Below are 22657 nucleotides of genomic sequence, written 5' to 3'. Positions count from 1 at the left end.
CAAATCTAAGGGCTGGTTTTGGTGGGTGTATGTAGAGGACTTTTTCTTGGTTATTTTCCTTTCTCTCTCTCTCTCTGTATTATAGCTCTCTTGTCACTGTGACACGGGAGTGCGAAGACTAGGAAGAGGAAAGGGAGATGAAATCAGAGGTGTTAAATGGTTCTTCGGGCCAGGGAAAAAGTGTGAAACACTACAGAAAAGAGATATTGTCCCCAGAACAGAAGGTAGGCCGCCCTGAAAGTGCCTCTGGGCTCAAGAAAGTGTGGAACACCACAGGGAAGAGAAGTGATCTAAAATGCAAATTAGAGATTAGCCCACTTTATCATTCAAGAGGAGCAGCGTCTACTCCTGCACTTGAAACTTAGTACAGTGACCTAACTTTTAACTGTGCCTTCTGAGGAGTCTCTGGAAAGGAAACCGTTAGAATCCTAATGGAAGAAAGAACAAAACGAAGGGAAAACTAGACAGGGTAGAGATGAAGGGCCAATCGGGTAGAACCCCAGACTAATTAGGGGCCCTGTACGATCACTTGATGGGGAGAAAGGCTTCTCTGCACAGGCTCAAACGCATGGATGGGAGCCGACCTGGAAATAGGACCGAAAAGCCGGCTTGCCAATAGGCCTTTCATTTGATTGAAAACAGGGCTGCCTTTGTGTCTGCCTTGGGAATTTTATTTTTGAACTAAGCATTGCTTTTGCATGGGGAGATGCCACCTTCCTGTCTAGATCCTGGTTCCAGCATCAGACGACTGTAATCCTGTTACGTTAGAGTACTGATCTCCCAGGAATGGGAAGGTGCTAACCTCATTCCATTAAATGGCTATAATGATAATAATAACAATAGTGGTAGTTGTTAAGCACTTGCTATGTACCAGGCACTTTACTAAGTGCTGGGGTGAATACAAATAAATCAGGTTGGACCCAGTCCCTGTCCTGCATGGGGCTCACGGTCTTAATCCCCATTTTACAGATGAGGTAACTGAAGCGCAGAGAGGTGAAGTGCTTGTTCCAGGCCACACAGCAGACAAGTGGCAGAGCTGGGATTAGAACCCATGACTTTCTGACTCCTGGGCCCATGCTCTATCCACTAGGCCAAGCAGCTTCTAATAAAATAGGTTGCCCAAGGCCACACAGACAAGTGGTGGAGTAGGGATTAGACCTTCTGCTTCCCAGGCTCCAGGCTCTATCCACTAGAGGCAGTGATGCCTAATTGAAAGAGCTTGGGTCTGGGAGTTAGTAGACCTGGGTTCTAATCCTAGCTCTGCCACGTGTCTGTGTAACATTTCCCTTCCTCTGTGCCTCATTTACCTCACCTGTAAAATGGGAATTAAATCCTCATCTCTCCTACTTAGACTGTGAGCCCCACATGGCACAGGGACTGTATCCAGACTGATTAACTTTTTCTGTCCCAGGGTTTAGACACTGCTTGGCATATAATAAGTGCTTAACAAATACCATAATTATCATTATTCTGGCTGGTGCAAGCTGCCCAGCCTCAGTCTGGTGAAGGGATAGGTTCTTCAGCACCCTCTCCTTTCCCTGCCCTCCCCACCCCCTCTTATAAAGATGAGCAGTGGAGCCAAATTCCCACTTAAATACCACTGGAGCTCTAAGGAGTGTGAATTCTCCAAAGCAGTGTGGCCTAATGGAAAGAACCCAGGACTGGAAGTCAGAGGCTTCTAATCCCACCTCCTTGTGGCCTTGGATAAACCACTTAACTTCTCAGTGTCTCACTTGTTTTGGCAAAATTCATTCAATAGTATTTGTAGTATTTATTCAATAGTATTTATTGAGTGCTTACTATGTGCAGAGCACTGTACTAAGCACTTGGAATGTACAATTCGGCAACAGATAGAGACAATCCCTGCCCAGTGATGGGCTCACAGTCTAAACGGGGGAGACAGCAAAGCAAAACAGAACAAAACAAAAACAAGACAACATCAACAAGATAAATAGAATCAAGGAGATATACACCTCAAATGGGGATTAAATACCTGTTCTCCCTCCCTCTTAGATTGTGAGCCCCTGGTGGGACAGGGACAGAGTAAGATCTGATTTTCAAATATCCACCATCCACCATCATGTATTAAGTAGCTGTGTGGCTTAGTAGATAGAACATGGGCCTGGGAGTCAGAAGGACCTGGGTTCTAATCCTGGGTCTGCACTTGTCTGCTGTGTGACCTTGGGTAAATTACTTAATTTCTTTGTGCCTCAGTTACTTCATCTGTAAAATGGGGATTAAGACTGTAATCTCCATATGAGACAGAGACTGTGACAAACCTGATTAACTTGTACCTACCATAGAGCTTAGTACAGTGCCTAGCACACAGTAAGAGCTTTGCAAATATCATTATTATGATTATTATTATTCACCCCAGTGCTTAATAAAGCTTGGCATATATTAAGTGCTTAAATATTATTATTGCTATTATTTTGTTGGATAATCCTTCTGGGCATCTGGACTGAATTTCCTTCATATCAAGGGATCTATATGCTTCTCAGGTTCTGGTTTATTTCATTTCTCATTTTTATTCTATTTTGCTGCTTCTTTTAATATTTCAGATTGCCTGGATGATTTTCAGGGATATTAGTTTCCCTGTTCCCACAGGCAAAGGTCCAGCAATTCCCAGGCTAAGCCAGGGCCTTATCTGGTTTCTCCATGGAGTCTCCCTTTTCTCCGGCCTGGTGGTCCCTGAATTCTTGTGGCCCCCAATGAGACCCCAATGGCTTAACCCAGCCGAGAAGAAAATTGGACTTTTTCAAGTTGATATTTTGCCAGCTATATGAGTTTCCCCCTCTCAGGGTCACACCTAGAGAATTTTCAGGACCCAACAGTCTTGGCTACAGGAGGGAGATTCAAGCAGAGGCCTATTTATTTGATTCCCAGCTTGACCAGTGGCTAGCGAGTGGAAGGCCATCTGCTACAAGTCAAAACTCACCTGTGCTGGGCAGCAGCGGCATGGAAGAGAGTTGAGGGCAGAGACTCGAGTTTACTGCATGGAAGAAGGCAATGGTAAAACACTTCAGTATTTTTACCAAGAAAACTCCATGGATACGTTACTAGAACGATTGCAGTTGGAGGTGGGGCTTTCTGAGGGAGATGTGTCCATGGAGTCGCTATGGGTCGGAGATGAACTCAACAGCATAAGGCAAGACTGATCTGAGTTTCAACACCCAGGCAAAAAAATCACTAGTGTTTTGGAAAATAAGACCCAATCTCGACATCAATAAAAAATCCAAAATTTCTGTGGGTGTCCTGCTGAGAGTGAGAGAGAGAAATTGAGAGAATGAGAGGAGAGACTTTGCCCTAGCAAAATAAGAAAAGGGATAAATAAATGTATTTCAGCCCAAATATACATAAAAGCTAGTGACTGTGGATAAATTAGGGCTACTTGGGGGTGACTGTTGGATGATCCAACCAGAGATTGGGGGAAATTAGGTGGAATTCTGTCCTGGAGGAAGTGGCTTTTGAAGGGCTTTGAAGGGAAGCTCTTGGAAGAGCTTTGAAGAGAGAAAAGAACTACTGTACTGAGCGGGGGATTTTGGCCAAAAAGACAGTGATGTTTCAGAGAGAGCTGAAAACGAGATTAGTCTGGTAGGAACTGAGGTGTAGAGGGTGAAGAAAGCTGGTAAGAAGGGACGAGCTGATCGAGAGCTAGGAGTCAGGAGCTTCTATTAGATCTGGAGGGAAGAGCAGATAAGGAGCAGGGTTGCCTAGTAGAAAGAACACAGGCCTGGGAGTCAGAAAACCAGGGTTCTAATTCCTGTTCTGCCACTTGCCTGCCATGTCACCTTGGACAAGTCACTTAACTACTCAGTGCCTCAGTTACCTTATCAGTAAAAGGGAGATTCAATCCTACTTCCTCCTACTTAGGCTGTGAGGCTCAATGTCAGACAAGAACTGCGTCCAACCTGATTAACTTGTATCTACCCCAGTGCTTAGAACGGTGTTTGACATGTAGCAAGCACTTAAATACCATTGAAAAAAAGGGAGAAAGGGGCAATAATAATAATTTTGGTATTTATTAAGGGATTTCTATGTGCCAGGCACTGAACTAAGCTCTGGGATGGGTACAAGAAAATCCAGTTGGACAGTCTCTGTCCTGATTAGGGCTCACAGTCTTAACCCCTATTTTACAGATGAGGTAACTAAGGCACAGAGAAGTGAAGAGATTTGCCCAAGCCCACACAGCAGATAAGTGGCACAGCTGAGATTAGAACCCATGACCTTCTGACTCCCAGGCCTATGCTCTATCCACAATGCCATGCTGCTTCCCTAGCCTGTGCTTTGAAGAACACAGTCATGTGTTCAGAATGGAAAATCAGAAATATGTAGAACAGACTGAAGAGAGGAGGGACTTGAAAGGGGGAAGAAGCTGGCACACTAATCTGGTAGTCTAGTCTGGCAGGAGAATGGACATTGACCTTGGCAATGTGAGTATTGGAAGGGGGTGGATCTTGGAAAAATCTACAGGATATTTAGAGACAATCTGAATAAATGGAAGACAGAGGCATCAAAAACAGCAAGGTTGTAGGCTTCTGGGACAGATTGGAGGTGGTGATGGGAAAGTTAGCAGGAGGAAGAGAATGTTTAGGAGAGACAGTGAGGCCCATTATTTGTTAAGCACTTACTATATGTCAGGTCCTGAACTAAGCACTGGGGTAGATAATTGGGTTGAAACACAGTCCATGTTCCACATAAGGTTCTCATTCTTCATCCCCAGTTAACAGAAGATATAATTGAGGCACAGAGAAACTTAGCAACTTGCCCAAGGTCACACAGCAGACAAGTGGTGGAACCAGGATTTCAGCTACATTGAGTTTTAGGTGTTGTTGGAACATCCAAGTAGAGAAGTCAGTAAAAGAAGGACCATAGTCTAGTGGAAAGAAGCCTGGACTGGGAGTCCAAGGACCTGGATTTTTATCCTGGTTCCACCACCTGTCTCCTATGTGACCTTGGGCACATCACTAAGCTTCTCTGTGCCTCAGCTACCTCATCTATAAAACAGGGATTAATTCCTACGCCCTTCTACTTAGACGGTGAGTCCCATATGGAACAGGGACTGTGTCCAACCCCGTTAACTTGTTTCTACTTCCACGGTTAGTACGGTGCAGGGTAAGAGCTTTACAAATATCAAAAGAACAAAACACAGGGAAATGTGAGCTTGTAAGGTAGGTGAGAGGTTCGAGTTTTTGACATCAACTTGGGAGTCATTCATATGGAGGTGAATCTGTGGGCTATTCAGCGTGTCGTGGTGGATAGACCTCAGGCCTGGGAGTCAAAAGATTCTAATCCTGGATCTGCCACTTGTCTGCTGTGTGACCTTAGGCAGGTCACTTCACTTTTCTATGCCTCAGTTTCCTCATCTGTAAAATGGGGATTGAGACTAAGAGTTCTACATGGGACAGGGACCGCATCCAAAGTGCTCTGCACATAGTAAGCGCTCAATAAATCCTATTGAATGAATGAATGATTTGCTTGTATCCACTCTAGCATTTAGTATGATGCCTGTCACATAGTAAGCACTTAAGAAATATCATCATTATTATTATTCAGTTTGGTGGGCTGGGAACTGCTTACCTTTCAGAGAGGGATACCCTCCAATGATCTACCTGTTGTTATATTGTAGTCTTCCAAGTGCTTAGTAAGGTGCTCTGAGCACAGTAGGCACTCAATAAATACAAGCGATTGATGGATTGATCAGATTTGACATTGCAGGACTTCCATTTTCTAGCTTAAATTGGAGCCTCTTATATGGTAGAGGTTCCTGGTCTTCAAATTTGGTAGTGTGAAACTGTAGAATTCCCAACCACCCAGACAAGGCTCCAAGAAACCCTTGGTGTGGTCTGGGCTTCCATAGGCCTTTCCAGAAATTGAATAATAATAATAATTGTGGAATTTTTTAAGTGCTGATTATTGTCAGGCCCTGTTCTAAGCACTGAGGGAGATACAAGGTATTGGGTTGGACACAGTTCCTGTTTCACATGGGGCTCACCGTTTTAATACCCATTTTTCAGATGATGTAACTGAGGCAGAGAAGTGAAGTTCATATAGCAGACAAGTGACGGAGCCGGGATTAGAACCCAGGTCTTCCTGACTACCAGGCCCGAGCTCTATCCCCTAGGCCATGTGGATCCACGAGAAGCATTTCCATGACAAAAGACAGCCCCCAGACTCTGTGGAAAGCAGGAGGTGATGAGCCAGGGTCTGTTTGGGATGCGATAGGTGTTGAATGCCTCTCTGGTTGAGCGAGAATTCGATTAGAACAAACACAAAGGGAAATTCAGACAACTGATCCGCTCATTCTGCCGCTGGTTTCTTAGGAACAAGAGGAATTCTTCCAGCTGTGTGGGGGAGATGAAGAGGGGCCCCAGAGGTCAGGTTTCATTTTTTCATCCAAGCCCCACGGGGTCGGATGTAGGCTGTGGTGATTCCATGGGAACACAGGGAGGGAAATAGCTGGCTTCTTCTCTCCGACTCCCAGTAGCTTCCAGGTGGGTGAGGAGATCAAAGCCCCAGTTGCCTGAGTTCGGAAGATGCCCGCATTGTTCTGCCGTGTTGCCTGCTTTCCTCATGGCCTGTAATCAAGGTCTAAGACATTATTAGCCGGATCACAAACACCATGTTCATTAATATGTATCAGCTCAAAACCCTATGATTTCATCTGCTAATTTGATCTTGTTTTCAGCTGTTTATGGCAATTAAATCAGACCTTGATAAAATTGTGAAAGGGGAAAGATTGTCACCACAGAACACAGCTATTATCATCGCTCATTAGAAAGCGGACTGGCAAGTTGTGATCAGACGTGCCTGGGCTTTGAAGGGATAAGACTGTATTTGTCTCAGCTGCACTGAGTTTCCCAGCAAGGGCAAACTGGGAAGAATAAGGAGAATAAACAGTCAGAGAGCTGACAGTTGGTGGAGTCAGGATTAGAACCTAGGTCCTTCTGACTCCCAGGCCTGTGCTCTATCCACTAAGCTATGCTGCTTCTACCTGAGTTTTTCTAATGAGGGTTGACAGGAATCTCTCTTTTTTATAGTATTTGTTAAGCACTATGTGTCAGGCACAGTACTAAGACCTGGGGTAGCTACAAGCTAATCAGTTTGGACACAGGTACAGATGAAGTAACTGAAGCCCAGAGGACTAAAGTGATTTGCCTGAGGTCACACAGCAGATAAGTGGCAGAGTCAGGAATAGAACCCAGGTCCTTTTGACTCCAGGCCAGTACCCTATCCACAAGGTCACTCTGCTTCCCCTACTGCCTCAACACTCTGTGAACTCCTGGGTTCCTAGTGCCAGCTTCTTGGTTAGAATAGCCTCTTCCCTTGGCAGAAACTCTGCAGAAATGAACAGTGTGCCAATGCTTGGAATTCTAGGAAGTTTGTGTCTTCCAGAACCAAGGTCTGGGACCAATGATGGGGAGAGGTCTGAGGTCTAACATCTTCAAGGACGGTTTTAACTGCTTATATTAATGTTCTTAATTTGGATGATTTAATCTTGAATTTGCTTTTACTGTGTCTTTCTTCATAGTTTCTTAATGATTACGGCACCTCTATGCACCTCAATCTGTGACTTTTGGAATCTTCTTATTCTTTATCATTCATTCATTCAGTGGTATTTATGGAGCACTTCGTGAGTAAAGCGCTGTATTCAGTGCTTGGGAGAATACAATATAACATCAAACAGACACATTCCTGCCCACGGTGAGCTCACAGTCTAGAGGGGGAGACAGACATTAATATAAATAAATAAATAGTTAAATAAATTACAGATAATTATATCTATTCAGATATATACATATGTGCTTTGGGGATGGGAGGGAGGATAATGAAGGAGCAAGTAAGAGCTGTGCAGAAGGGAGTGAGAGAAGAGAAGAGCAGGGTTTAGTTGGAAAGCCTTCTTGGAGGAGATGTGCCTTCAATAAGGTTTTGAAGTGGAGGCGAGCAATTATCTGATGTGAGGAGGGAGGGGATTCCAGGCCAGGGGTAGGATGTGGGCAAGAGGTCAGAGGCAAGATAGACTAGATGGAGGTACAGTGTCTCTAAATTATATATTATAAATTATTTATTCATATTAATGTCTATCTCCCCCCGAGACTGTAAGCTTGTTATGGACAGGGAATGGGTCTGCTAATTCTGTTGTACTGCCCCAAGTGCTTAGTGCTCTACTCTACACAAAGGAAGCCCTCAAAAAATATGATTGATGGATTAATTGATTCAGCACTTACTATGTGCTAAGCCCTGGAACAAATCAAAGAGTATGAGATCGGGCCTAGTCCCTGTCCCGTCTGGGGCTCACGGTCTAGTTTCTCCCCATTTTAAGGATGAGGTTAAGTGACTTGCTCAGGGTCACTCAGTCAGCCGTAGAAGCTGGAATCTGGGCCTAGGTCTTCTGACTCTCACTCCTGCACTTTCAGTATTTCCAGCTCAAGGTGAGTTCTCAGGGTGGCCTAATGGAAAGAGCACGAGCCTGGAAGTCAGAGGACCTGGAATCTAATCCCAGCTCTGCCACTTGTCTCCTGTTTGACGTTGGGCAAATCACCTAACCTCTCTGTGACTCTGCTTCCTCACCTTTCATTCATTCAATACTATTTAATGCATGCTTAATGAGTGCAACGCACTGTACTAAGTGCTTAGCGCTGTACTTTGCACTTAGTACTGTACTAAGCTCTTAACACTGTGTCAAACATTGTTCTAGGCTCTGGGGTTGATGCAAGTTAATCAGGTCACAGTCTCTGTCCCACATGGGGCTCACGGACCTAAGGGAAAGAGTATGTGCTTAACAAATATCACAATTATTATTGCAGTCAAAGGGTGATTAGTTCTCCTTGATCTTTCTGATAAGCAGTCCTTGAAGGGTTATGCTTCTTGTGTCCAGAGAATATGTCTACTGACTCTGCTGTACTGTACTCTCCGAAGCTCCTAGCACAGTGCTCAGCACACAGTAAGCACTCAATAAATATAATCGATTGATCTGAACAGTGCAGGGAAAACAGATATCAGGATGTCTATTTATCTCTTTCTAGCAGTCACTCTTGGAATGAGACATTGTGGGACCTCTAGTTCAGAGAAAGCAGGAAGATTTTGATTCTACTTTTCCTCCATGGGGCTTAACAGTGTCTGGCACATAGTAAGTGCTTAACAAACACCATAATTATTATTATTATCATTATCATTACTGTGTCCAACCCGATTTGTTTGTATCCACCCCAGCATTCAGTACAGTTCCTGGCACACAGTAAGCACTTCACAAATACCAGAATCATTAGTAGCATTGGGAATAGTAGCGATAGTGGTTGTAGAAATAGCAATAGTAGTGGAATCAATAGCAGCAATGGTGGTGGCATTAATAATAATAATAATGTTGGTATTTGTTAAGCGCTTACTATGTGCCAAGGACTGTTCTAAGTGCTGGGGTAGATACAGGGTAATCAGATTGTCCCATGTGAGGCTCACAGTCTTCATTCCTATTTTCCAGATGAGGTAACTGAGGCACCGAGAAGTGAAGTGACTTGCCCAAAGTCACCCAGCTGACAGGTGATGGAGCCGGGATTAAAACACCATGACCTCTGACTCCTAAGACCAGGCTCTTTCCGCTGAGCCACGCTGCTTTACTAAGTAGTAGTTGTGATAGTCACCTCTCAGAGTGGCACCTGGAGACTTTCTAGTTCTCTACCAGTCTTGACTATGGGAGAAAGAGTCAAGCAGAGGCCTACCCATTCCATTCCTAGCTTGAGCAGTGGCTAGCGAGTGGAAGGTAATCTGCTACAGGACAAAACTCCCCTGTGCCGGGCAGCAGCGGCACGGGAGAGAGTCGAGGGTGGAGATTCAAGTTTACTGCGAGGAAGGAGGTGACAGTAAACCACTTCCACATTTTTCCCAAGAAAACTCTCTGGATCCACTACGAGAACGATGGCAGATGGAGGCAGGGCGGTCTGGGAAAGATGTGTCCGTGGCATCGCTTTGGGTCGGAGACGACTCAATGGCGTAAGACAAGTTGTAGAAGTAAGGGTCGTGGTAGTAATAGTCGTAGAAGCGCTTAGCACAGTGCTCTGCACTTAGTAAACGCTCAGTAAATAGGATTGAATGAATGAAGGATCTGACCACCTGCAAGTGTGCAAGCCTTTCCACTACCATTACTGCTCCTGATCTCCAGGGTCCCAGCTGGCCCTCCCCCAGGACACCAGGATTCCCCCGGTCCCCTGCTCCACCCAAGGCCCACAGTCTAAAGGGGAGGTAGAACAAGGACTTAATCCCCATTTTACAGATGAGAAAACTAAAGCCCAGAGAATTGAAGTAACTTGCCAAAGGTCACCAAGCTGGTGAGTGCTACAATGGGGATTAGAACCCAGGATTCCTGCCTCTAAGCTGTGCTCTTTCCACGACACCACACGGACTCTGCTTCAGATGGTAAGTGGTGGTGGCATTAGTAGTAAAATATTACTTCTAAAGAGAAGCAGCATAGCCTGGTGGATAGAACACTGGCCCGGGAGTCAGAAGGACCTGGATTCTAATCCCGGCTCTGTCACTTGTCTGCTGCAATACTGTGGGCAAGTCACTTCACTTCTCTGGGCCTCAGTTCCCTCATCTGTAAAATGGGGATTAAGACTGTGAGCTCTTTGTGGGACAGGGACTGTGTCCAACCTGATTAGTTTGTGTCTACCCCAGCGCTTAGTACAGTGCCTGACATATAGGTAGCACTTAACAAATACAATTAAAACAAAATAAAATAGATGGATGGTGCGATGCCCTGACCAAAGGGCTTGAGAAGTACAAAGAATGACTCTCCAGAAGCCTTCCAAAGAGCATTTTTTCCTGGGGAGGATAAGAGGGCAGGGAAAAGCATATCCCAGATCCTGCAACCACAGCCAGATCCGATGGGCCTCTTTTTTTCCTTCTCCTCCTTGAAGAGAACTGTGATTTTCGTCTCTTTTCCAGCCTCGGAGGGCATCGTTAATCTGCATAACAAGCGCTTTTCCAGGTCATTACTGCCAGGGTGATTTGAAACACCAGCCAGCCCGGACTCTCGGTGCCAGGGTCATTTAAAACACCAGTCAGCTCGGGTTATTAGAGAGCCGGGGTGGTTTGACTGAACAACCTGTCCAGGTAATTAATGCCAGGGCTGCTAAAAGCGCAACCCCAATGCGGCCTGTCCGTTAGCGAGGTGTCTTTGATTTTTACGAACTGGAGAAGGAAATTCCCTGGGCACGCTCCAGGGCTTCCCGTGGGTGACAAGGAGACTCTCGGACAGGTGTCCGTTGTCGACGTGGATGGCCCCTAATTTCCTTCAGGCTGCTGGGTTACCAGCAGGGAGGAGGAGGGAGGCTGAAATGACTGTTCCGGAGATAGGCCCTTCTGTTCATGGTGGCGAGGTGAAGAGAGCGAGATTTTGGTGAGAGCTTTCTCTGTGCGGAGCAGTGGGGTGGTGTAATTCCGATTTCTTCTCCCCAGAAGACCCCCAAAAGTCTAACCAATGCTCTGGGGCCTGCCAGGCTAAACCAGCTGGGTTCCACATAGCTCAACCCCTGACTTGGCTGGCTGGAGTGCAGTGAGTTGCCACAGTAGAGTTTCTGCCCAATGCAGTGTGGAAGCCCAGATGCATTCTAGGAGATGTCAGCCATGTCCTGGAGGGATTCGTGGTTTCTAATCCCAGTTTTGCCACCTGCCTGTGTGACCTTGGGCAAGTCACTTAACTTCTCTATGCCACCGTTCCTTAATCTTTCATTCTTAATCCTCCCTAAGACTGCTGTGCTCCATGTTTGACAGGGACTGTGTCAGATGTGATTGTGTGGTATCTTCCCCAGTGTCTGACATGTAGTAAACATTTAATAGATACCATCTAATTCCGGCTCCACCACAACTTTCCAATCAGAAAGGTTGATTTTTGTTTGTGTGTGTGTGGGGGGGGGGGGGGGGTATTTAAGTGCTTACTATATGCCAGATACTGTAATAGGTACTAGGGTAGTTACAAGGTAATCAGGTTGGACACAGTCCCTGTCCCTCAAAGGGCTCATAGTCTTAATCCCCATTTTACAGAGGAGGTAACCGAGCCCCAGAGTAGTGAAGTGACTTGTCCGAGGTCAGACAAGTGGCGGGCCACTTGTAGAACTCAGGTCCTTCTGATTCCCAGGTTTCTGGGGCAGCTGACTTGGCAGAGGGAAGAAACACCTCTCTCCATGTGCGATGGACCCTTTTGGTGGCTTATCCTTTCAATGCAGAGAGGAATTCTGTGTTTCTCAAGCAGAGGAAGTGGAAGAAGAAAGACAAAATGGGGGGAATGCTATATATAAGAATCGAATCTGAATCGACTGATCCATGGTATTTATTAGGTGATTACACTCTGCAGAGCACTGATCTAAGCACTCAGGAGGGAATGGTAGAATGAATAGACATTAATCAAATTTATTGAGCACTAAATGCAGAGCACTGTACTAAGCCCTTGGGGGAGTACAATATAACAGAATTAGCATAATCTGTTCTCTTGAAAAATTTACAGTCCAGCAGCCTGAAGCTGGGAAAAATCACCATTTCTCTAAGGACACCCATTTTTGGGAGGTTTCCAAACCAATTTAGGAAGCAGCTTGGCCTAGTGGAAAGAGCGTGGGTCTGGGAGTCAAATGACCTGGTTTTAATCCCACCTCTGCCACTTGTCTGCTGTATGACCTTGGGGTAAGTCACTTCACTTCCTCTAGGCTTCAGTTACTTCATCTGTAAAATGGGGGTACAATCTTCCTCCTTCCAATTTAGATTGTGAGTCCTCTGTGGGACTTGGACTGTGCCTAACCCGATTATCTTGAATCTATCCCAGCTCTTAGAATAGTGTTGATACACAGTAAGTGCTTAACAAATGAAAACAAATCAAACTGTGTGGGGAAAGCTTCAGATCAAATTGATTATTGATATTTCTATCATCTTTCTCAGCTCTGCTAGTTCTTGGGCAAGCTCAAACCTCATTTCTAGCACCAAGAGCACTGAGGCCTAATGGGAAGAGCACAAAATTAGAAGGCAGGTGACCTGGTTTCTAATCCCAGTTTTGCCACCTGCCTGTGTGACCTTGGGCAAGTCACTTAACTTCTCTATGCCACCGTTCCTTAATCTTTCATTCTTAATCCTCCCTAAGACTGCTGTGCTCCATGTTTGACAGGACTGTGTCAGATGTGATTGTGTGGTATCTTCCCCAGTGTCTGACATGTAGTAAACATTTAATAGATACCATCTAATTCCGGCTCCACCACTTGTCTGCTGTGTGACCCTGGGCAAGTCACTTTACTTTTCTGGGCCTCGGTCACTGCATGTGTAAAATGTCTTAATTGACTGTGATCCCCATGTAGGACAGGGACTGTGTCCAACCTGATTAACTTGTATCTACCCCAGCGCCCAAAACAGGGCTTGACACATAGTAAGCGCTTAACAAGTACCATAATTTTTAATATTATTTTTATCATTATTGTGAGCACATAGTCACCAGGATTTGGATGAGACATCCCTTTTTGGCTGGGACTGTATCCTGACCATCTTTTCCAAATCTACTGCAAGGATTTCTGGGACCCATAGTTTGGGTAATGATGCTGTTTCTCAGACTATGGTCCTAACACCCCAATTTCCTAGAAACCTTTGAGGCATAGGTACCTGCTTTCATGACCCAGGCATGTATCATTCATTCATTCAATCTTATTTAATGAATGCTTACTGTGTGCAGAGCACTCTACTAAGCACTTGAGAGAGTACAACCCAAAAATAGACACATTCCCTGACCACCACAAGCTTACAGTCTAGAATGGGGGAGACAGATATGAATAGAAATAAATTACAGATATGTACCTAAGTGGTTTGGGGCTGGGGAGTGGGGTTGAATAAAGGGAGCAAGTCAGAGTGAAGCAGAAGAGAGTGGGAGAAGAGGAAATGGGAGGCTCAGTCAGGAAAGGCCTCCTGAAGGAGATGTGCGTTCAATAAGGCTTTGAATGGGGGGAATTGTCAGAAGTATGTTCCTGACTGACAGATGGATTCCACCCTGTTTGGGTAGGGACCTGTGGTTAGGAATTTCTGTTTGGGGGTGCTCTGCTGGGGAGAAGATGGAAGTTAATTCATTCATATTTATTGATGAGTGCTTACTGTGTGCAGAGCACCGTACTGAGTGTTGCACTTGTAAGTCTCCCCTAGGTTCCCAGTCACCTCCTTCCTTCCTTCTCCAGTGTCCCCACAATTCCTAGTAAGCAGACCTCCAGAGAACTGCCATCCCACAGGAAGCGGAGAAAAGGGAAAGCTGGGGCTCAGATTTGAGAACCTCAGTGCCTCCTCTGAAGCAGCATGGTGCAATGGATAGAGCTTGGGCCTGGGAGTCAGAGGTCATGGGTTCTAATACCATTTCTTTGACAATGCCATTTGTCTGCTGTGTGATCTTGGGCAAGTCGCTTCACTTCCCAGGGCCTCAGTTACCTCATTGGTAAAATGGGGACTGAGACTGTGAGCCCCACGGGGGATCAGGGACCTTGTCCAACCCGATTTCCTTGTATCCACTCCAGCACTTAGTACAGTGTCTGGCACATAAGTGCTTAACAAATACCATAATAATAATTATTATTATTATTATCATCATAATAATGTTGGTATTTGTTAAGCGCTTACTATGTGCCGAGCACTGTTCTAAGTGCTGGGGTAGACAAAGGGGAATCAGGTTGTCCCACGTGGGGCTCACAGTCTTAATCCCCATTTTACAGATGAGGGAACTGAGGCACAGAGAAGTTAAGTGACTTGCCCACAGTCACACAGCCGACAAGTGGCAGAGCTGGGATTCGAACTCATGAGCCCTGACTCCAAAGCCCATGCTCTTTCCACTGAGCCATGCTCATCCCCTGCCATAGTCTCTGGAGTCCAGCTTCCTGGGTGAGGTGATTGGTGCTTGGGACAATTTTTCTGACTGGTCGTCTCCTAGAGATGGCCCTGTCTGTAGGCAGTCAAAATGGCTCAATCCCAGTGGCAGCCCAGGGCTAAGATTTCTGGGAAATGAAGACTGGGGCAGCTATCTCTTTTGAGCAGGGACTCTGGTGAGGAACAGGCCGTCTTAACCAGTAGAACCAAAGAGTCTTGATGTCACCACCTTGAATGCAATCCGTGAGCTGGTCTGCTCTGTAATCAATCAATCGGTGGCATTTATTGAGTACTTTCTACATGCAGAGCACTGTACTAAACGCTGGGGAGAGTACAACAGAGTAGGTAGACACTAACCCTGCCCCCCTCCCCCGTTGGGTATTATTTAATTTATCCACTTGGTATTTCCTTTAATACTCCTTTATCTACTGGATAATTACCAATTTGGGTCCTTAATCCACTCCATAAAGTGCTCAAAGACAGGGAATCTGGGGTAGTACTGCTACATATACTCTAGTACAGGGCTTTGTGGTCAATTAGATGCCCAATATAATGCTGGTTTGGAGAACTGGGTTAGCTCTTTTTTCCTAATTTCACCTCCCCTCCCAGGCAGGAGGAAACCTGATCTGGTACTGTGCTCCAGTACAGTTCTCTGGTATAGTGCTCTGGCCAAATCCAATACAGTGCTCATCTTGGGAATTTTTCTGAGGGAAGCAGCAAGAGCCCTCTTCAGGGGGTGTGGGTGAAGATTTCTGAGATTACTGGTTCAAACCAAAATGGTAACCAGGAAGGATCCTGTAGAGACATTAAGAGGGTAAACCTAAAGTGTCTGCACATAGTAAGCACTCATTAAATTTTACTAGTTGATTGAAAGGAGGGAAGCCTGGGCACAAATAAGACTTTCTGTTCATGTCCCTCCATTTCTGCTCTCTCCTTCTCTCCCTTCCTTTCACTATATTCCCTTTATCCTCAGAAAGACCCGTGTCTGCTTCTAAAAATGCTTGCTTAGTATTGATAATAATAATAATTGTGGTATTTGTTAGGTGTTTACTATGCTTCAACTTCTGTTCTAAATACTGGGGAATATACAAGATGATCAAGTCAGACACAGTCCCTGTCCCACACAGCACTCACAGTCTAATTAAGAAGGACAACAGGAGTTGAATCTCCATTTTGCAGATCAGGGAACTGAGGAACAAAGAAGTGAAGTGACTCACCTAAGGTCACACAGCAGGCAAGTGGAGGAGCGAGGATTAGAACCCAGGTTCTCTGACTGCCAAGCTGGGGTTCTTTCCACTAGGCCATGCTGCTCCTTCAGATCAATCTGAAGAGGCTGGATCAATCTCTAAAAATAATCTTGTCTTTACTATCTGCTGCTTAGACTATGCCCGGCCTTGGAGACAACCAGAGGGAAAAAAATCTTTTGGAGACTACTTGTATCCTTGATAGTCTCACCATTAGGGCTCATACATTCCCCCAGGGTGACCCCTTCACCCTGGAATCCACAAGCACCACAAGGAGAAGTGGTGCAGTCTAGTAGAAAGAACAAGGGCCTGGGATTCAGAGGACCTGGGTTCTAATTCTGGCTCCAACACTTGCCTGCTGGGTGACTTTGGGGGAGTCACTTCACTTCTCTGGGCCTCAGTTTCCTCTCATCAAAATGAGGATTCAATATCTGTTCCCCTTCCACCTTAGACCGTGAGTCCCTTGTGGGACAGGGAATGTGTCTGATGTGATTATCTTGTATCTATCCCAGTGTTTAGGGCTTGGCCCAAAGTAAGAACATGATAAATATCACAATGACTTTACTTAATTCAGTGTGCCCTACACTTTTACTGGCTACAGAGGTAGTCTTGGATTCATTCATTCAATCGCATTTATTGAACATTTACTATATGCAGTGCACTGTACTAAGCACTTGATGCTTGCTGAGTTTGGAGGGCTTGAACCCTAGCTTGCCCAAGTGGAGAGATCATGGGCCTGGGAATCAGAAGGACTTGGGTTCTAATCCCAACTCCCTCACTTGTCTGCTGTGTGACCTTGGGCATGTCACTTCACTTCTCTGAACCTCAGTCCCCTCATCTGTAAAATGGGGATTAAGACTGTGAGCCCCACGTGGGACATGGACTTTGTCTAACCTGATTAGCTTGTCTCCATTCCAGCGCTTAGTACAGTGCCTGAAACCTAGTAAGTGCTTAACAAATACCATAAGCAGTCAAAAGTATGAAGAGTTTTGTGGTTGAGTTCCTTGTCCAAACCTTGTCCTGTTTTAGTCATGAGCAGCAAAGAGGCTAATAAAACTTTTGCCTTGCGTTTTGAATTTAGAATTAGCATTAGGCAACCCCCTTGGAATTATAACTCTTGCCTTGTTCCACACTAAATAGCTACTCTTGTCTGGTTAATAAAATCAGAGTAATTCAGTAAAGGTTTCATTAAGATGGTAGCATGGCACACTTCTAAGGAAGAGGAAAAGTGAACCCCATAGACACCGCAGAGACCCTGTTTCCCATCAGTTCGCGGAGAGCCTCGGCAGTGGAAAAAGCTCTGGAGCTCATAAGAAGTTACGTGGACCTTCCCTGCCCCAGGTTTCTGGCCGAAGTTGTCCTGGCTCCCTCTTCACGTTCCTGCTTTGTGACCTTGGGCAAGTTATTTCACTTTTCGGCTCAGTTTCCTCATCTGCAAAATGTGGACTGAATATCTGTTGTCGCTACCTTCCTATCTCCTCCAAGAGACCTTCCCTGACTAAGCCCTCCTTTCCTCTTCTTCCACTCCCTTCTGCATCGCCCTGACTTGCTCCCTTTATTCATCCCTCGTACCAGCCCCACAGCACTTAAGTACATATCTATAATATTTATATTAATGTCTGCCTTCCCCTCTAGACTGGAAGCTCTTTGTGTGTAGGGAATGTGTCTATTTCTTGTTGTATTCTCCCAAGCATTTAGTACAATGTTCTGCACACAGTAAGTGCTCAGTAAACACGAGTGATTGGCTGACTCCCCCTTAGACAGAGAGCCCTATGTGGGGCAGGGACTATGACTGTTTAACTTGTATTAACCAGTGTTTATCCCCAGAGCTTGGCACGAGTAAGTGCTTAACAAATACCACAATTATCACTGTAGCAAAGCAGCATGGCCTAGTGGAAAGAGAACGGGCAAAGTAATCAGAAGACATGGGTTTTAATCCCAGATCCGCCATGTACCTGCTGCATCAGACGGTTATAAGTATTTATTGAGCACTTACTGAACACCGAGTACTGTACTAAGCACTTGGGAGATAATACAATAGACACATTCCCTCCCTTCTCTGTGCCTCAGTACTCTCATCTGCAAAATGGGGGTTCAATACCTGTTCTCCCAACTACATAGGCTGATGATGATCTTATAGCTAACCCAGTACTTAGAACTGTGCTAGGTACAAAATGAAGCTGTGAAAAAATACCACAGCTATTATTACTGGGCTGGTTCATTAACTGGCAACACAGGGGCAGAAAAGTAGCATGGCCCAATGGCTATAGCACAGGCTTGGGAGTCAGAATGACCTGGGTTCTATTCCCGGCTCTGCCACTTGTCTGCTGTGTGACTTGGAGCAAGTTGCTTAACTTATCTGTGCCTCCGTTTCCTCATCTGTAAAATGGGGAATGACAGGGACAGGGGCTGTGTCAAAGCTGATAAGCTTGTATTTACCCCAGCGCTTATTACAGTGCCTGCACGTAGTAAGCGTTTAACAAATACCATTCAATTAAAAAAAAAAAGGAAACGGCACAAACGTCTTTCTCTGCAGCCCATGGAAAATTCCCAAAGTTGTTAGGGTGGTTCCATACTCAGTCACAGAATGGAGGAGGGGGACAGCAAGGAAGCGGCCTACACAGGAGGAATTTGCTGAATTTACTACATCTTCCCCTTATAGGCTGCATCACTGGCGTGTTATAGAAAACCTGCTGCTCTCAAAGGATCGGATTCAGCCCAGCCAAGGAAATTATGGTTAGTAATAGAGCTGGCATGATCTAATAAAGTCTAATGCAGGGTCCAGGTGTGGCAATTAATTGTTCTACCCTGAGACTCAGCAGGATGGACCTACAATTTCTAGAATGGCTGTAATCTTGGAGAGGTTGATAGAGATTAAAAAAATGGAAATGAGAAATCTTGGAGAGCCCTCCTCGAGATAAACTCACCTTGGGAAGGAAATGAGTCTACCAACTCTTTTGTATTATACTTTCCCAAGTGCTCAGTACAGTAAGCCCTCAGTAAATACCATTGATTAATCAATCATTCATTCATTCAATCGTATTTATTTAGTGCTTACTGTGTGCAGAGCACTGTACTAAGCGCTTGGGAAAGTACAATACAACAATAAGCAGTGACATTCCCTATCCACTGTGAGTTTGGGTAGTGCATAGAGTGGATAGAGCACTGGCCTTTGAGCCAGAATGACCTGGGTTCTAATCCTGCCTCTACCATTTGTCTGCCGTGTGACCTTGGGCAAGTCACTTCACTTTTCCATGCCTCACTTACCTCATCTGTGAAATGGGGATGAGTGTGTGCCCCGTGTGGGACAGAGACTGTATCCAACCTGATTACCTTGTATCTACCCCAGTGTTTAGAACATTGCTTGGCAAGTAGTAAGTGCTTAACAAGTACCATAATTATTAATTATTATTATTAAGTATAAGACTGGGAGCCAGGAGACCAAGATTCTCGTCTCAGTTCTGCTACGGTCTACTGTGTGGCCTGGGCAAGTTTTTCAAGATCTCTGTGCCTCACTCAAAATGCTCATGATGTCCCAAGCACTGTACTAAGCATTATGGTAGATACAAGATAATTGGGTTGGACAGGGTCCCTGCCCCACATGGGCTGACAGTCTTAAGTATCAGGGAGAACAGGCATTAAATCTCCATTTTACAGTTGAAGACAATGTGGAACTCAGAAGTTGTGACTTTCCCAAGTGGTAGAGCCAAATTAGAACCCAGGTCCTTTGATCCCCTGGGCCCATGCTCTTTCCACTAGACCATGCTGCTTCTCAACTTGTATCTATCCCAGTATTTAGTACATAGTAAGAGCTTAATAAATGCCATAATTATTAGCCTGCCATCCCAAGGTTGCCTTGTTGCCCCAGCTTCATGTTTCTCTCTCATATGAGCTCGTCCTCTAGACCATAAGCTCCTCGTGGGCAGGGAATGGGTCTGTTTATGTTTATATTGTATTCTCCCAAGAGCTTAATACAGTGCTCTGCACAGAGTAAGGGCTCAGTAAATAGGTTTGAATGAATTAACTCTTTCTGGTCCTCTTATCCACTTTCTAGCTCTGTCTCGCTCTCCCTTTTCACTTCTTTGTTTCACGCTCTCTTCTCCTCCTCCCTCCCCCAATCTCTCTCTTTCTCTCTCTCTTCCACCTCCTGCTTATCTCACAGGGGTATCATGAGGATAACCAAATTAATATTTGATTACTATGCAAAGCACCACGGAGCTATATAAATCTAAGTATAAATAAATGCTGTATAAATAAATGAGCACAGAATGACAGAACTGCTGAAGGTACTTTGGCACTGTGCCTGATCCTTCCAGAAAATCTCAAACTGACTGGCGCTTGCTTCCGAAAGGATTAGAATTCCTCTTCTTCCTTCCCGTCAGTGTTGCCACATTCTGCGGGCTGGAGATGGACCTAGTGCTGATCAGACAGAGGGACGAAAGGAAAGATGGATGGGAAAGGACTTTCCAGTTCAAGTTACATTTTCCAGGGGCAATCGACTGTTGTTTCCTCTCGGTGGTGGAGAGGACAGAAAGCCATGAGCTAACACAAGTATGTCCCTGACACAATCTCTGTGCACTGGCTGTTGAGCGTGGTCTCGAGGATTGAGTACGAACCTGGGAGTCTGAAAGACCTGCGTTCAAATCCTGCTCTGCCATATGTCTGTTTTGTTTCCGTGGGCAAGTCACTTCACTTCTCTGTGCCTCAGTTCCCTCATCTGTAAAAGGAGGATGAGAGTGTGAGCCCCAAGTGGGACAGGGACTGTGTCTGACCTGTATCTACCTTGTATCTAACCCTAATGCTTAGAACAGTGCTTGGCACATAATAAGCGCTTAACAAGTACCATAATTATTATTGTTTTAACCACAAGGAAATGGTCTAGGCTACTCCAGGGCCCTGTGCAGCAGGTGGTGAATACCTAAATTCTTCCTCAAAGATGGCGGCACCTCTGCCCTTCCCCAAGATGGAGGAAGTGATCTTTTAGCGGGGCATCAGTCACGATCTTGGAGCTGAGCTTCTCCAGGAGGTCGGTTGAGGGTTCACCCCAGAGATGGCAGTGGAGAAAATGCTCCTCTGAAGGTTGTAACTTTAGATGTCATTCCATCATGTCACCCTCATGGTGTGTGTCAAGGGATGGCTGCTTGCAGATGGCAGTGGGGAGGTCTGAAGCCTCTCCTACTGCCACGCCTGACTACACAGCTCTGGAGTCTGCCCCCTCCTTGGGTGAGAGGGCAGACAACTGGCGGTCAAGTCAAGACATCAGATCCAACCCCCTTACACGCAGTAAACTCGAGTTTCCTCCAACTCTATCTCATGCCGTTGCTGCCCAGCATGGGTGAGTTTTGACTTGTAGCGGATTGCCTTTCACTGGCTAGCCACTGTCCGAGCTAGGACTGGAATGGTCAGTGACCCCATCTGTAAAATGGGGATGAAGACTGTGAGCCCCACGTGGGACAACCTGATCACCCTGTATCTACCCCAGCGCTTAGAACAGTAGTCTGCACATAGTAAGCACTTAACAAATACCAACATTATTATTATGCCTTTGCTTTACTCTCCCTCCTCTATTCGAGACTGGTAGAGGACTGGAAACTCTCAGTTGTAGCCCTGAGAGAGACTAAGCGCTTATGAGACTTCAATACAACAGAATTGGCAGGCTCATTCCCTGCCCACAACTAGCTTACAGTCTGGAGGGTGGGGGAGATTTATTGAGACACTGAGAAGTCTTTGGGTGACGTAGAGGAGTATGATAGTTCAACGCCTGCCCTTTAGGGGCCTATGATCAAACGGGAAGGAAAAGCAGACATAACCTGTGGGTAAGGAATAGTTAAAAGGACCTAAGAGTCCCCATAAATAATGAACACAGGTGGGTAAGACGATCGATAACAAGACGTCCATTAGATGCTGAGGTGGCTGAGGGCTTGGCATGGCCCACGGAAGCTCACAGTAGCTGGAGCCTTGCTGTCTCCAAACAGCAGTGCGTCATTTCCAGCTTTTCATCATCTACGGCTGCCAGAGCTTGTCAGGAGGAGGGGAAGGAGGTGAAGGAGAAGGCAGGGAATCGGAGCTTGGAAGTAGAGTGGTGGAAGTGGAGAAGGGCAAGGCAAAATGGGATATTTTGCGGCTGGGTCTAGGTGGCATAGGAGGGGGGTGGTAGCCTTTCTCTCTCCCCCAAATCATAAAAATAATAATTGCTGTAACTATTAGGCATTTACTTTATGCCTCACACTGTACTAAGTACTAGAGTAGATACAGGATAATCAGGTCAGACACAGTCCCTGTCTCACATGGAGCTTGCATTCTAAGTAGGGGGAAAAAAAAAGCAGTGTGACCTAAGGAGAAGCAAAGTGGCCAAATGGTTAGAGCACGGACCTGGGAGTTGGAAGACCTGGGTTCTAGTCCTGCTCTCCATACCTGTCTGTTGTATGACCTCGATACAAGTCACTTAATTTCTTTGCACCTCAGTTACCTCAGTGGGACATGGACTGTATCCAACCTGAAACCTTCTATCTACTCCAGGACTTAGAACAGTGCCCAGCACATAG

The 22657-nt window shown here is 45.6% G+C and overlaps 1 non-coding gene across 1 annotated transcript; it reads left to right on the top strand.

The window, feature by feature from the left end:
• Positions 1–9635: 9635 nt before the first annotated feature.
• LOC114813569 lies at positions 9636–9773 on the top strand. The gene has a single exon (XR_003761286.1). It is a non-coding gene; the product is annotated as a small nucleolar RNA SNORA7 (small nucleolar RNA).
• The last annotated feature ends 12884 nt before the right edge of the window (positions 9774–22657 follow it).

The sequence above is a fragment of the Ornithorhynchus anatinus genome, chromosome 7 (genome assembly GCF_004115215.2).
Source record: "Ornithorhynchus anatinus isolate Pmale09 chromosome 7, mOrnAna1.pri.v4, whole genome shotgun sequence".
NCBI classification, from domain to species: domain Eukaryota; kingdom Metazoa; phylum Chordata; class Mammalia; order Monotremata; family Ornithorhynchidae; genus Ornithorhynchus; species Ornithorhynchus anatinus.
This window is presented reverse-complemented; position numbering and strand designations above follow the sequence as displayed.